Source organism: Carassius carassius, chromosome 47, assembly GCF_963082965.1.
Source record: "Carassius carassius chromosome 47, fCarCar2.1, whole genome shotgun sequence".
NCBI classification, from domain to species: Eukaryota; Metazoa; Chordata; class Actinopteri; order Cypriniformes; family Cyprinidae; genus Carassius; species Carassius carassius.
Window position 1 is genome coordinate 14,677,304 of NC_081801.1, and position 14,971 is coordinate 14,692,274.

At 43.2% G+C, this 14,971-nt stretch overlaps 1 long non-coding RNA gene across 1 annotated transcript; it reads left to right on the top strand.

Moving 5' to 3' along the window:
- The first annotated feature begins 11,702 nt into the window (after positions 1-11,702).
- LOC132130925 (uncharacterized) lies at positions 11,703-12,993 on the top strand. Its single transcript, XR_009428813.1, has 2 exons — positions 11,703-12,127; positions 12,703-12,993. It is a non-coding gene; the product is annotated as an uncharacterized LOC132130925 (long non-coding RNA).
- Positions 12,994-14,971: the final 1,978 nt, after the last annotated feature.

Consider the following 14,971-nt stretch of genomic DNA (forward strand, 5'->3'; position numbering starts at 1 on the left):
CCTCCAAGCTGCCTCCACACCGGCCATGGGACTGTGCTATTGATCTGCTGCCAGGTGAATCAGTGCCAAAGGGACGGATATACCCCCTATCCGTTCCCAAGGAGAAGGCCATGGAGGATCACATCAAGGGGCAGCTGGCACAAGGATACATTCGCCCATCTACCTCCCCTGCTGCTTCCAGCTTCTTCTTCGTGGCAAAAAAGGATGGAGGTTTGCGACCATGCATCGATTACAGAGCACTAAACAAGATAATTCTAAAATTCCGGTACCCACTTCCCCTCGTCCCAGCGGCCCTGGAACATCTCCGTGGTGCCACTGTGTTCACCAAGTTGGACCTCTGCAGCACGTATAACCTCATCCGGATACGTGAGGGGGATGAGTGGAAGACCGCCTTCATCACCCCTACTGGCCATTATGAGTACTGCGTCATGCCGTATGGGCTTGTTAGCGCCCCCTCCGTATTCCAGGATTTCATTCATGAAGTACTCCTGGATTTCCTCCACAAGTCCGTCCTAGTTTACATTGACGATATCCTGATTTACTTCCGGAGCCTGGCAGAACATCAGCGCCACGTTGCGGAGGTCCTGCAACGCCTGAGGGACCACCAGCTCTATCTTAAAGCCGAGAAGTGATCCTTCCAATTTTCTATAGACGATTCTTTAATAATTTCAGTACAATCACCAGCCCTCTTACCAACCTTCTCCGCCAGAAACCCAAATCTCTCTCCTGGACTCCTACCGCCACTGAAGCCTTCCAAGCCCTCAAGCAAGCCTTCACGACCGCCCCACTCCTAGTACATCCGGACCCCAATCGACCGTTTGTGGTGGAAGTGGACGCCATGACCACCGGAGTGGGAGCGGTCCTTTCCCAGCAGCAGGGGACTCCCAGTCGCCTCCATCCATGTGCCTTCTTCTCCAGGAAACTCAACCCGGCGGAGGTAAATTATGACATCAGGAATCGGGAATTGCTAGCCATCGAACTTGCCCTGGAGGAATGGAGACATTAGCTAGAGGGAGCCAAACACCCGTTTCAAGTCCTCACTGACCACAAGAACCTGGAATACCTTAGAGCAGCCAAGAGACTCAACCCCAGACAGGCCCGCTGGGCGTTATTCTTCACCCGCTTCCAATTTACCATCTCTTACCGCCCAGGGGTAAAGCATGTGAAGTCCGATGCTCTGTCCAGATGTTACACTCCCGAGGAAAAAATCTGAAAATCCAGAACCCATCTTCCAGGACGACATCATAGGTCATCCTATCACCTGGTCAGCTGAGACTCTTCCTCCTGCCGAACCTCCTAACGACACCCCGCCGGGTTGCCCACCAGGACACTTGTACATCCCCAGGACAAGGCGCACTCCACTTATCCACTCCACGCATACATCACTTGGCACTGGTCACCCGGGGGGTCAATGAAACCCTCTCGTTGCTACGGGAACGCTTCTGGTGGCCCAACATGGCCTCAGATGTCAGAAGGTACGTGAGTGGATGTTCTAGCTGCGTCATGTCCAAGAATCCTCGCCACCTACCATCTGGCAAACTCCTTCCTCTGCCCGTTCCTAATCGCCCGTGGTCACACCTAGGGGTGGACTTCATTACGAACCTTCCACCCTCTGACAATAACACATGTATATTGGTAATTGTGGATAGATTTTCTAAAGCTTGTCGTCTTCTTCCTCTGAAGGGCCTACCTACTGCCATGGAAACGACAGAACTGATGTTCAACCATGTCTTCAGGTACTTCGGCATCCCTGAAGATATCGTGTCGGATCGAGGCCCCCAGTTCATCTCCCGGGTATGGAGAGCATTCCATTACCTCCTAGGTGTGCCCATAAGCCTGTCCTCCGGCTATCACCCCCAGTCTAATGGGCAGATGGAATGGAAGGTCCAGGAGATCGGACGCTTCCTCCGTACCTTCTGCCACGGCCACCAGAACTCCTGGAACCAATTCCTGGGGTGGGCCGAGTATGCACAAAACTCCCTCCGTCAACCCACCACCGGACTCACCCCCTTCCAGTGCGTACTCGGCTACCAGCCACCTCTATTCCCCTGGTCAGGAGAGCCCTCGGATGTTCCCGCCGTCGACTACTGGTTCCGGGAGAGCGAGAGGGTCTGGGACGCGGCTCATCACCAGCTACAGCGGGCACTTCGCAGACGCAGGGCGACAGCCGACCTTCGCCGGTCCAAGGCTCCCCAATACCAACCCGGTCAGAAGGTCTGGCTGTCCACCCGGGACATCCGCCTGCGTCTACCCTGCAGCAATCTCAGTCCCAGATTCATTGGCCCGTTCACCATCACCCAGCAGATATATCCGGTCACATATAGACTCCAGCTCCCTCCTGAATACCGGATTCACCCCACATTCCATGTGTCACTCCTGAAACCTCACCATCCTTCTTTTTCTCCCTCCACAGAACCTGGCGAGACGGAAGCCCCCCCCTCCTCTCCTCCTGGATGACGGTGTGGCCTACATTGTCAAGGACATCCTGGACTCCCGGCGGCATGGGGGTCAGCTGGAATACCTCGTGGACTGGGAGGGATACGGTCCAGAGGAACGCTCCTGGGTCCCACACAACGACATCTTGGATCCCACCTTACTGGATACCTTCCATTCCATTCACCCCAATCGACCAGCTCCCAGGGGAAGAGGACGCCCACCACGTCGTCGGGGTCCCCGGCCCTCAGGAGCGGGCCGTGGGGAGGGGGGTACTGTTACAAACACGCCAGGTTCCACCTCCACACAATCACAGCACACACCCTCACCTGAATACTAGATCACCACCACCTGTTCCTCATCACCCACTCTTCAGCGCTGCACCATAAAAGCCACACACACGCACTCAGTCTTCGTCCGGTCACGTTCGCGACAAGATCATTCCTGTATGCTTACTATTAGGACTAACTCCTCTTCTACTCTCTCTCCAAGGATTATCTCCGAAGGAACCAGTTTCCCGAAGTGCGTGTGTGTGGTTCACCGATCCCTCCAAGAAGTCACAGCCTTACCTGCACGGATCCAAACTCCCATTCACTCCTCACTACCTGCTCCTCTGCTTGTGTCCTTAAATAAACATCTTCATCTGTTACTCCTCAGCTTCCAGAGTGATCCGTAACACATGTTGTATTTATTTATTTTTTCAGCCGGAATCTGTCAGTTACAGTGAAAAAATACAGTCCAGATCACAGCATGCCCACTTTAGTTAAATAAAAATTGAAAATGTAGTTTTTTTTGTTATTTTATTGAACTGAAAGCCATCTTCAACAATTCACATTGTGCATTTCACACACGTAATGTAAATCATCCATGCTAACACACGTTTTCTATTTTATGAAAACGTGTGGCACTCTCTATAGATTGGAGTTTCTTGCTCAAGTTCACATGACCAAGACGACAGAAACTGCATCTTGTTTTTTTATTATTTTACAGAAGCACAGCGTTTCGTTGTTATTCTGAGTCACACAAATAAACGCTTGCGGATTCAAAAAATTTAGTACTTTTATCTGTTTGACAAAAAATGACGGAGTATTTTAAGAGCAAGTGGGAGCACTGGTGCCTCCATCTGTCCTGCTGTGAGCGCGCTGCTGTTCAACTTCCACACACACTTCAATAGCGCACATTTCTGTAGGTTAACATTAGATTGAGTGGCCATGTAAATGTATTACTACATACATCTTTTAGATGTAAAAGCTATATTTGAGGTCTAGGAATGATAGGTGGGCTTTTGGATGCACTGCCCGATGTAGTCTACTGTATTACCACATAGACCAGCCGTTAATGATCTGTCCTTTACCAGCCACACCAAAGCAAACAGGAGGAGAGCATAAAGACACAGGGCGAGTACAATTGAGTTCAAAATTAAAATATAAGCCTACAGTTTATACTTTATTTATTTAAAAGGTAGGCTATAGCTGTGTAGAAAGTTGGGGATCTAAGAGTTATTACGATTCCAAGTCCCGCCAAATTTTTTTCCCATCCCGTCCCAATCCCGTGATAATGATTTTGTTTACAATCAATGTCACCCTCTAGTGTGAAGATGGATAACCAGCCTCAGCAGGCAAATCCCGGACGATCTCAGATAATTAGTCTTAAATATTTTGTTAGTGGGTGACAGAAACATTCCCTTTGTGTGATATTTAATGCGCATCGTGTCAGTAAAGTCGGTTGTGTACTTAGCGGTAAATCTCCATCACCTGCGCGCTTTCACATGGAGCAGCATTAGCGTTTGACTTGAAACAGCGCTGCACAGAATGATCACTGTATGACATCAAAGCACTGTATGACATCAAAGTACCGCGCGAGCGATCCGAATGCATTGGATCCGTATGCTCTCTTATTGCTCGCATGGTACTTTGATGTCATACAGTGATCATTCTGTGCAGCGCTGCTTCTAGTCGAACGTGCCTAATCCCTACTAACAATTCTTGGTTCCCAGAACGTTCTGGGAACGTTAGTTTTTGGTTGGCGAAACGTTCTGGGAACGTTAGTTTTTGGTTCCCAAAACGTTATTTTTTTAAGGTTAGTTTTTGGTTAGCCAGGAAAGTTTTCTTTACGGAAATAGAACGTTAGTTTCTGGTTTGTAGAATGTTAGACTAACGTTAGAGGAACGTTAAACTAACGTTAGGGGAACCTAACCCAATTCATCACGTTTATCAATTCTTACCTTTTTCCTCCATTGGTACATATAAAATACATATAAAACAGTAAATCTATATAAATAAATCAGTCAACAATCCATGTTCATATCCATAGTTTTATTGTTGAATTCCAAAACATTTAATCATCAATAAATAAATAAATAAATATATAATATATGAATATATATGAATATGACTAATATAATATATATTAAACAATTATAATTTTATTATAATTATAACAAAATTATAACAATTTTGTAAACATACAAAAGCAAGCATTTAGCATGAACAAAATACATTAATTATATAACCTATAACTATAAATTACTACCAACTAACTACAAAATTTTATAATAATTTCCCACTGTACTCGTCCTTCTCTTCTTCTGCCTCAGTCATCTGTAAAAGTAACAAAGAAATAAATGTAGCTTAAGGAGCGTGAAAATCAGATTAAATTACAAGAGCAGTTAAATAAATACTCTACTTCATAAATTAATACATATACATTCATGCCTAACCATAAAAAGTCACTTCAGCATACTTTTACAATCAGCTTGTCAAATCGTAATATATGGGACTGTCAAGTTAACCTTTTAATGCACACGAACAAATATTTAGGGCTGTTCAAGTTTGTGGAACGTAAACCATTTATTTATGCTTTGAATTTCCCGTGCAAGATTTTCATTCCATGTGTACAAGTTACTGGAAGCCTGTTTTCGGATAAATAAAAAGGTATTTGCGACTTTTTCCTCACAATTCAGTTTTTTTAGGGATCTCAAAATGCTAACTTTTCTGCCTTAGGGGGTTACTTGAGGTATACCTTCTTATGTGCATCGTTGCGAGGTGCTGTCCATGGCGGGTGGTGCTGAATTGGTTGACATCAATGTACTCTGGGGAACTGTTTACTTCATTACTTAATTCTAATTTTCGTGCGTCTGTGAGCTGCTATCATGCAGGGTTTTTAAATTCGCTTTTAACTGAGCGGTCAAATGTGTTCTATTCACGATCACGTAGGACAGCTTTCAAGAAATGGCAGTTTGCCTTCAGGCCTTAAATATATTAAAAAAGTAATTCATTTTTACTTGTCCCCTTTTTTCTAAATATTTTTCTTCATTATACGTCTCGTTTTATTTCGTATCATCACGTTTAAAAATGTATTTTGTTATGCAGACGCAAAACATGAAACTGCAGTCTTATTAGCAGCCTGGCTATTTATAGTATTTTTATACATATTTGTACAATATTATATATTCAGCATATTTTACTTAAATCTTAATTTTTTTATCTTAATGATTTGATCCATAAATGAGTCATTAAAATCTGTTTTTTTTTCAACATTCGTTTAATCTTAACAACAACTAATGATAAAGAAATAAAACAGTGTCGATTGTGGAATCAAATTAAGATCTGCATGTTGCACCACATTTAATTTTAGACGATTTTAAAGTGAGTCATCGCTGAAACGCATCAATTTTGTTTGCACTTCCGCAAATACTCTCATCATAAACAAAGCGCAGATGCACGTACAAAGTAAGAAAGAGATTAATTTCACAGAGTATACAGCCTCAGTGATTTATAATGATATTTGTGTGTGTGTGTGCTTAAACTCGCCATAGATCAGAGTTATTGATAATGCTATAATTATGTGCGGTTGTATTTAACATTGTTAAATACAAATTCAGTCCCATTAAACATTAGCCATGACACCCATGACTGGTTTTTGTCTAAAAAGACGGGTTTATGATGTGTAATGCATTTGGCTGCTTTTAGCCGTAGCCTACCCTGAAGTTGGTTAGATCATATTAAAACGTCTAAAATCCTTAAATTTATAGGTTATAACTACATCTCTCATATCTGTCTGATGTAGACCGGTGAATATTTGTTTTAAAAAACCTATAGGCCTATAAATCTGCTCTATTATGATGAATGCACTTTTTAACTGAAGCGCCAGTGCCATTACTTGCATTTTTGCTGTGGAAGGTTGTTAAAAGGGGTTCTTGCTGGCAATATTGTTCAGTCTTACAGTAAAATAAGATAAGATAATTTTGCCTCAGTTCTATTGACGGTTGTTACGCATCTCAAAATAGATTTTAATAAAGTGTAATTACCATTTTCAATTCCTGTAGGGGGCACATTTTAGGGCCAGTGAAATCAGATCCTCCACCTCGACTTCAGTGGTTTAAAAGTCTTCTGTGTTACTCCTAGAAGTAGAATGAAATAATAAAACAACCATGCATACTGTGCATTGTATATACATTTCTGGGGTGCGTTTCCCTATAATGCTGTCTCTTAGCTCGCTACAAAGGCCGGGTGCGATTACGTTAGATAACAACACAATTGACTTACCCGTCCAGTGACGACATTTTTACAGTCTACGGTTTTAGCAGGCAGACTACAAAGTTAAATATTCATCAGATTGCATCCATTTGTACCCCTCCAAATTCCAAAAAAAAAAAAACCCTGCTTATTTTGCTTCCGTACGATTAATTAGTTAATTCATTTGTTTGTTTGTTTTCTAAAGATTTAGTGCACATAAATGGCTCCGCAGACGGCACATTGTTTGATTTTGCACGACTATTATATTCGTATAGAATGAGATGTAAAGAACTGTTAATTGTCAAATGTGATAAGGTATAGTGGTCCAGACAAATCTTACGAAAATAGGCTATGAGTTACAGAAGGTATTAGCCTACTATTATTAATGGGGGCAGCTGTGGCCTTGTGATCAGGGAGTTAACCTGATGGTTGTAGTTGGCAGGATAGGTGAGGGGAGTGAATGAACAGTGCTCTCTTCCACCCTCAATACCCATGACTGAAGTGCCCTTGAGCAAGGCACTGAACCCCCAGTTGCTCCCCGGGCGCTGGATCTATAGCTGCTCACTGCTCTGGGTGTGAGTTCACAGTGTGTTCACTTCTCACTGCTGTGTGTGTGCAATTGGATGGGTTAAATGCAGAGCACCAATTCCGACTATGGGCTAATTGGCAAATGTTATGACTTTCACTTTCACTTTAATGATAAGGTGGCCTACAGCTTAACTTAAGAACGACGTATAGCATTAAGAAGGTTTAGGGAAACGCATATGGAGTGAAAATCATGCCAAAACCTCACACACACACAAAACGTGTTTTACTCACACCCAACGATTCACAAACAAACTCAGTGTGGTTTGCAAATACAAAACATCACTCACAAACTAATGCATTTTGTTCTGCAAATAAAAAACGTAGGTATCAAACAAATACAGTACGTTTTACATATACAAAGAAACTTATTTCTTTAACCCTTTAGGCGCCAGAGTTTTTTTCCTAAAACGTTCGATTTTGACATCTTAATTTAAAATTGATAAAAGATAGAGACTTTCTGTCAATTATAAAAATATTAATGATGACCCAATGTTTATATAGGGATTACATTTTCCCATCTTATTTGCATATTATTACGTCATCTTGATGGTGGTCATCTTGAATTATAGAATTTTCATGAAAAGTCACGTTTAAATGATAAAATGCAGCCCTTCCCCCCAAAATGTCCCTCACCTTTTGTGTGCTATATTGCACAATACTGAATGCTCAGGTAAATAGTAAGTAGTAAACAAACTGTGTAAATCATTACTAATAAATGGTAGAAACAAACCGAATGCATGTAGCGGATGGTCTTTTGCTGTAGAGATTTTCAATTTACTACATACAGCAGGCACTCTGATTCCATGTATGGGGCACATATATATTATTGATATGACACACACACACACAAGTAGACAAGACCTGTTTAGTTCAAAAGCTATGCCCCGTGTCACACCGCCTCTGCTCCTGCTACGACCAGCGTGGCCAGATCTGCCTCGCGCACGCGCCGAGTGTGCACAGCTCGGACTACTGTCAGTGTCATTGCGACTCCCCACCCTGCCTCCTAACTATCCTATGAATACTTTGACCTCGTCTAACATACCCAGTGGCATTAGACAAAGTCTTCACTACAATACTGTCGCCACGATTGCGGAGAGGTGAGGTCAGAAGACAAAGCTACATGTCTAGCGCGGTAAAAATCTCCCGCCTCGTCCCCGCAACAATAGCACGCCTTCTAATTTCGCGATGAACAGTCCGACCCTGGCAAACATTTTCCACACCTCTGACATTTGGCAAAGGACCATCTACATTGGGCAAAGAATTCACCGTTTGTGCTTGGTGTAGGGCTATACTTTCACTTTCTCTATCACCGTCATCTTCTGAATACAGATATTCCCCTTCAGAATCAGTGTCCACGAATAGAAGTCCCAACACTTCATTGCGGGTTTATTGAAGCTTTATTGATGCCATTAGATAATAATAATAATGATAATAATAATAATCTAAAGCCAATACTCGCTGACATTGACAATATTGGTCTGATAAAATGGCTCACTCTCACACTAGCTCCGCTTTTGTTCGCACTGATTCAATGCGCTCTAGCTCGAAGTTTTTGTATAGAAGCATGACGTTTTTTTGAGTCAGAGATGAAGTATTACATATCTGCTATCTGGTGCAGGGGAGGTCGCAAATGAAATGTGACATCCTATTTGACGTTTTATTCAGTGCCGCATCTTGTCGAGTAAACTCGACCGTGGCGCCAAGAGGGTTAATGACAAAAATATCCTCCAAGTACAAACTAAAATCTTTCAAGTACAAAAAAAATCATTCAAGTACAAAACAAAATTCTACAAGTACGAAAAACTGTCACGTGACTTTTGGCACTAATTTTTCGCCTTGCTGATCCAGACGCATATGCCTTCAGATCCACACACATGCTAGTAAACTGTCATGTAATTCGCACTCCACAACTGCAGGTGGCACTGTTAGCGACTTGCTTGGCGCCGCCACCGACATGGAAACAGAGGAGAAGAAGAAATGCTACCATGAGGGACGTTTTGAACAGGCGGCAAGGAAGTCGACCGGAAGTTAGCATCCCATTGACTTTGCATTCATTTTGGCGTCACTTTGACAGCGAATAACTTTACATCTGAGGCGTTTAAAGACTCCATTTGTCCATTATTTATTTCTAAAGATACACAACAATGTATAAAGGGCTCCATTACCTTCTATGTTACATTATGGCCCTGTAGAAACAGTTTTTGAAAAAAAAGGCTAACGATTGCGTCATAACCACTCGACTCTCTGTTGCACAGTAGAGAAATTACCGTACAGACAGGAGGAGAAGCTCGCAGGCAATTAACTTAATATGGCGTACTGGCGTTACATTTTAAAATACTATACAAAATAATTAATCAGAATACTTACTCCTGCTCACTCACGCCAAAGAACTCCCCGCTGAAGCTCGCCGTCTCTGCAAGATTAACGATGGCAGTTTGCACGCACAGCCACTTAGAAGATTTACATCTGTCAGACAGGTTGCTGACCTCATCAAGCTTAGTTTCAGTCTGCGCGTCAGAAACGGAAGTGCTAAAAATCGCTAAAAATGGGCTTCACTTGTCTCAATTGAGTTCCAATGGGGTCGCTGTGTCCATTTCTTTTACTGTCTATGGTTTTGAACACGATGAGCGGCCAACAGGTGAGTTTGCAGTCGTTGCTGGTGAAAAATCAGCCTGAAGGGGTTGTTATTCGCTATAAGAACCGCCTCGCTATACATGATCCCGCTTATTACATTGCACAAAATGTTGATTTAAAAATGAGTTTATTGATTATAAAAACGATTCTATTGCTTCCGCTAAAAAAAAAATAGTCCGTTCCGTGTCCATAGCACCGGTCTGTTTTTCATGGCAGGGGTGTGTTTGGACCTCCAAATCAACCCTGGTCTTCTCCTGCTAGTGTCTCATGGAATATAGAGGCTTCATTCCATGTCAAATCAGTCAGAATCCAGGAAAGTGGTTGCAGCAACATCACAGATGAAGAGTTTTTCTATATTATATTTGGGTCCCAAAACCAAGGCCTGTAAAAATATTCATATTTTTGTCAGTCCTTGAGATTGTCATTTTTAAGCATCAAAAACACTATCAGAGAACCATGTTTGGGCATTAATATCTTAAATTGTTATTCATAGCCTCACCAAACTTTGCAGGATGGAAGACAAATATGTTCTTAGTATAACTGAACCAAAGTTTGTACTGCATGCCTATTCAGATTCTACAAGGCCCTAGATTTGGGTAAATGGCTAAACCCCTAATACTGAGGTTATTACAAACTAATTTTCTGCATCCATATCACACCAGCAGGCTGTCAGCATACATGGGTGCTGCATTTTTTTAAAGCTGAAAATTAGGACATAACCTGCTTGTTTAACCCTTGCTAAAAAGAACTATACGCATGAAGTATGTGTGAAGATTATTTGAATTAAAGTATATTCAATCAGTTTTAAGAATAAACTTGGCAATGGGTTTGGCAGTGGTCCTTGAGGGAGGTTCAAGGGGGGGGGGGTATATATAAATACACACACACACACACAACTTTTTAATTCTGACTTTTTCTAGAAATATAGCCTACTATTTTTCCACAAATTTCTTTATAGATTTCACCAAAAATGCATCCCATTGACATTAATTTGAACATACATTGACAAAGAAAGTAATATTATTCAGTCTCAGAATTAATATTGTTTATTTCTGGAGTCTGTTACAAAATGTTATCAAATGTGGTCTGGGTCCTTGATGTAAAAATGTTTGAGAACCACTGCCCTACATAAACACTTTACATGTCTTTTCAGGGATTGTACCTACCCCATTTGGACTGGGAGGATAGTGGCCTACCTGATGAGCCACACCATGGTGTCACTGTTCCTGAGATGGGTGATGTACTGAGTGATGAACACATGGCAGCACTAAGGGCAGCCATAAATCCCCTGGGACACTCCCAATCACATGGCTCAGACATCTACCTACTTACTGTGCAGTATGTCCATCACTTACTAGGCTTACAGTAAAACGTTCTCAGCAAAGGACCTGATTCAATGCAATTGTAGCACAAATACAAAAAGAACACTTATTTACAGAACAGTGCCCCTGCTAATAACTGGTTTGTAAGATGTTACAGTTACAAAAATAAATATTTCTGAATCAGTGAGGTGGTCTAATGTTTGATTTTTCTATGTGTGGCAGATTAGTCAGATCCTCCCTGTAGTGACGTCATGTTATTGGTAGCCTATCTCCCCGCAGGGAGGTGTGTTTAAATGGCTGTTTGGTGCGGGCCGGAGGTGCGTCATCTGTTCTGTGCCTGCGCTCTTCCTGTTTACCGGCATTCAACAGAGGTCTGTGGTTAAAACACAGCCGTTTGGGCATTTTAACACCGCTTGTGTTATTTCTGTGGGGCTTTGCGTGCACTGGAGAGTCTATTGTAAACAACCGTTACGTGCGGTCTGGCTCGTTACACTGCCTAGTCCCAGCATTCCCGTGTGTTTACCGGTTGAGTGGGGATATCCAATATATGCTGTTTGGCATCTACTTCATTTCTATCCCGTGGATACTGACGTCAGCTCTGCTTTCTGGTGTGGCGAACGGCTGCGTTATTTGGTATGTGTGTTTATATTTCCGATTGCTGTTCATAAACTAGAACTAGTTTACTAATCGTCTTCTTATCTATTAAGGGCTAAGACTGGGCGTGCTGCATTTCCCTACTACATATAGAAGCACGCTGCTGTTTTGTTCCTGCTGGATTTGCTTTCGTTTCTTTTCTGTATATTTTTGCTGTGTGTTTTCATCATTTTGTTCTGGGTGATTTAGCGCGGCCCGATTTTGGAGTTGTTGGTTAAAACCTGCTCCTACTGTGACTGTATTTTGAAGATCTTTTCCTCGTACGTTGGGAAATAACGAGTTCGAGGGCCGCGCTCATTCAGATATTTATTTCTTCATTTGCCCTTTGTGGTGTTTCTCATTTTGGACTGGTTCAGAATGCTGAGATTTTCTCTTGGACATTGTTGTCTTTAAATTTATTTTTCCTTTTCCTTTTGTGTTATTATCTAGCTGTTTAAGCTAGAATTTATTTCTTTTCTTTATGTTGGAAGGGTTTCTTTTGCTCCCCTGCATTTAAGTTTTTATTGATTAATTTTTATTAATTTGATTTATTTTGGTTTGTATTACAATTACAGGAGCTGTGTGTCCGACGGCAGTGAGGCTTTCCTTCACCGTGTGCTGTGTTATGCTGTGTGAGCACCACTGATAAAATCACGGGTATTGGAGAGAGTGTGTGTGTGTGTGTGCGCACTTAGTGTGATTTTCCTCTTTTGCTCCCTCTCTTAGCCCATTTGATGCCAATAGGCCACAGCTCCGAAGTAATTGTGAATCCTTATTGTGGATTGTGATTTCCAGTTTAGTAATTGGCTGGGTGACTATTCCTGCATTTTAAACTTTTGTACTAATAAACAAACTCTATTTTGCTACCCACGTCTCTTGCTCACATTATTCAGTGGAATGCACCTGGGTTCCTTATAACATTTTAAGTGAACTGTGATTCCCTGGTATAGTCCCAGGGTGGCGTAGTCTATTGTATATCTCTTGAGGGTTGAATATCGCCAGCAAAAAGACCACTTGGCCACATTTTGGCGTAGTCGGCAGGGTCCACTAAATGGAACAGAGACGTGGGTGAAGATTTCTTTGCCAGCTGGTATTGCCATTATTTGCTTTTTTTTTTATTTTTACAGGAACAAGACAGCAGCGTAGACTCTTTGAAGGGTCTCTTTGGCTACCTCCCCTGATTGTGTTTCAGGTCCAAATTTCTTTCTGCCCCGCCTTGCTTGGTGGTAAGTGTTTTACTAAAAGTTAGCGATGGCAGAAGAATTACAAGAACTTCAGGATCTTGTGGCCCAATTAAGAGCTGATAATGAGAGACTTAGACAAGAACAGACTCAAATTGTTATTCCAGGTCCTAGTACAGCTCCTATTTCTACCGCCTTACCCTCTGGTGCACAGCAATCTGCTGGTGCAAGTGCCCCATCTACTGAGCGATTTGTGTTTGTTCCCCGAGATAGGAAGTGCCCAAAATTTAGCGGGAGACCCGGTATTACCATAAATGAATGGGTAGAGGAGGCCCAAGCCTGTATGCGGGTTCGCCATTTGTCTAGAGCTGATCAAGCATTCTTTCTTTTTGATCATTTAGAGGGAGAAGCTCGGGATGAGATCAGGTATCGGTCTGAGACAGAGAGGGGGGATCCAGATAAGATAATTCGGGCCTTAAAGGAATTGTATGGGTGTTCTTTGTCATATGTAGCATTGCAACAGGCATTTTTTTCCAGGAGGCAGCAGGAAGGAGAAACACTTTTAGAGTTCTCTATTGCATTGATGGGCCTCTTGGAGGGGGTAAAACAGCAGTCGCCGCATGCCATACCAAATGCAGAAGCTTTATTGCGTGACCAGTTTGTCGAGCACGTGCTCGATATTGGTCTTCGTCGGGAACTAAAACAATTAGTCCGCCGTGACCCTACCTCTTCCCTCTTAGATGTTCGTAGCGAGGCAATGCGCTGGGAGCGGGAGGGAGTGCCTGGGGGTGCGAGAGGGCGAAGTCAGTCTGTACCAGTGGCCTATGGGGCCCAGTATGCCATGCAGGGGGAGTCGCAGGTAGTTCGGTTGAGCTCCCCTTCCAAGTCGGAGCTAGTAGAGTTACGGGAAATGTTGAAGGCACAACAAGAACAGTTAAACCAACTTACCCAAGGGTTGGCTCGCTTGCAGGTCCCTAATTCATATAGCCGGTCCCCACATCACAGTAATATAGTATGTCGGAGGTGCCAACGGTCTGGCCATTTTGCCCGAGAGTGTGATGGAGAACGTGTTCTCCCTCGCGCTCCAGCAGTGGGTATATCTTCAACTGGGTCTAGGCAGTTTCGATCTTCACAGCCGTCGGAAAACTAATCCCCACCGGGCTGCGGAGTCACAGCGCGGATGGGGAGTCATTTGACTCAAATGTTGTAAACCGTCTAAATTCTGTCTCTCGTTTGGTGTCCTCCTGTCCTCATCTTAATGTGCTCATCGGTGGTGTTCAAGTGCCATGTTTAGTGGATACCGGTTCCATGGTGTCCACGATCACCGAGAGTTGCTTTCACCAGTATTTTGAACCATGGGGGCAGGAGCGTCTTAGGTCGTGTCAATGGTTGCAACTTACCGCTGCGAATGGTCTTGCGATTCCTTATATCGGGTATATGGAGCTCGATGTCGAACTTTGTGGTAAAGTAGTACCGGAGTGTGGAGTGCTGGTTGTCCGAGATCCTCCTGGTGGCGCCGGTGGACATGTCCCGGGTGTCTTGGGGATGAATGTCCTTGGCCGGTGCTACCAGGAACTTTTTGGACAACATGGTACATCCCTTTTTGACTTACCGGTGGTGTCACAGGCCCCTAGCTCCGTCACAAAGGCATTACAACATTGTA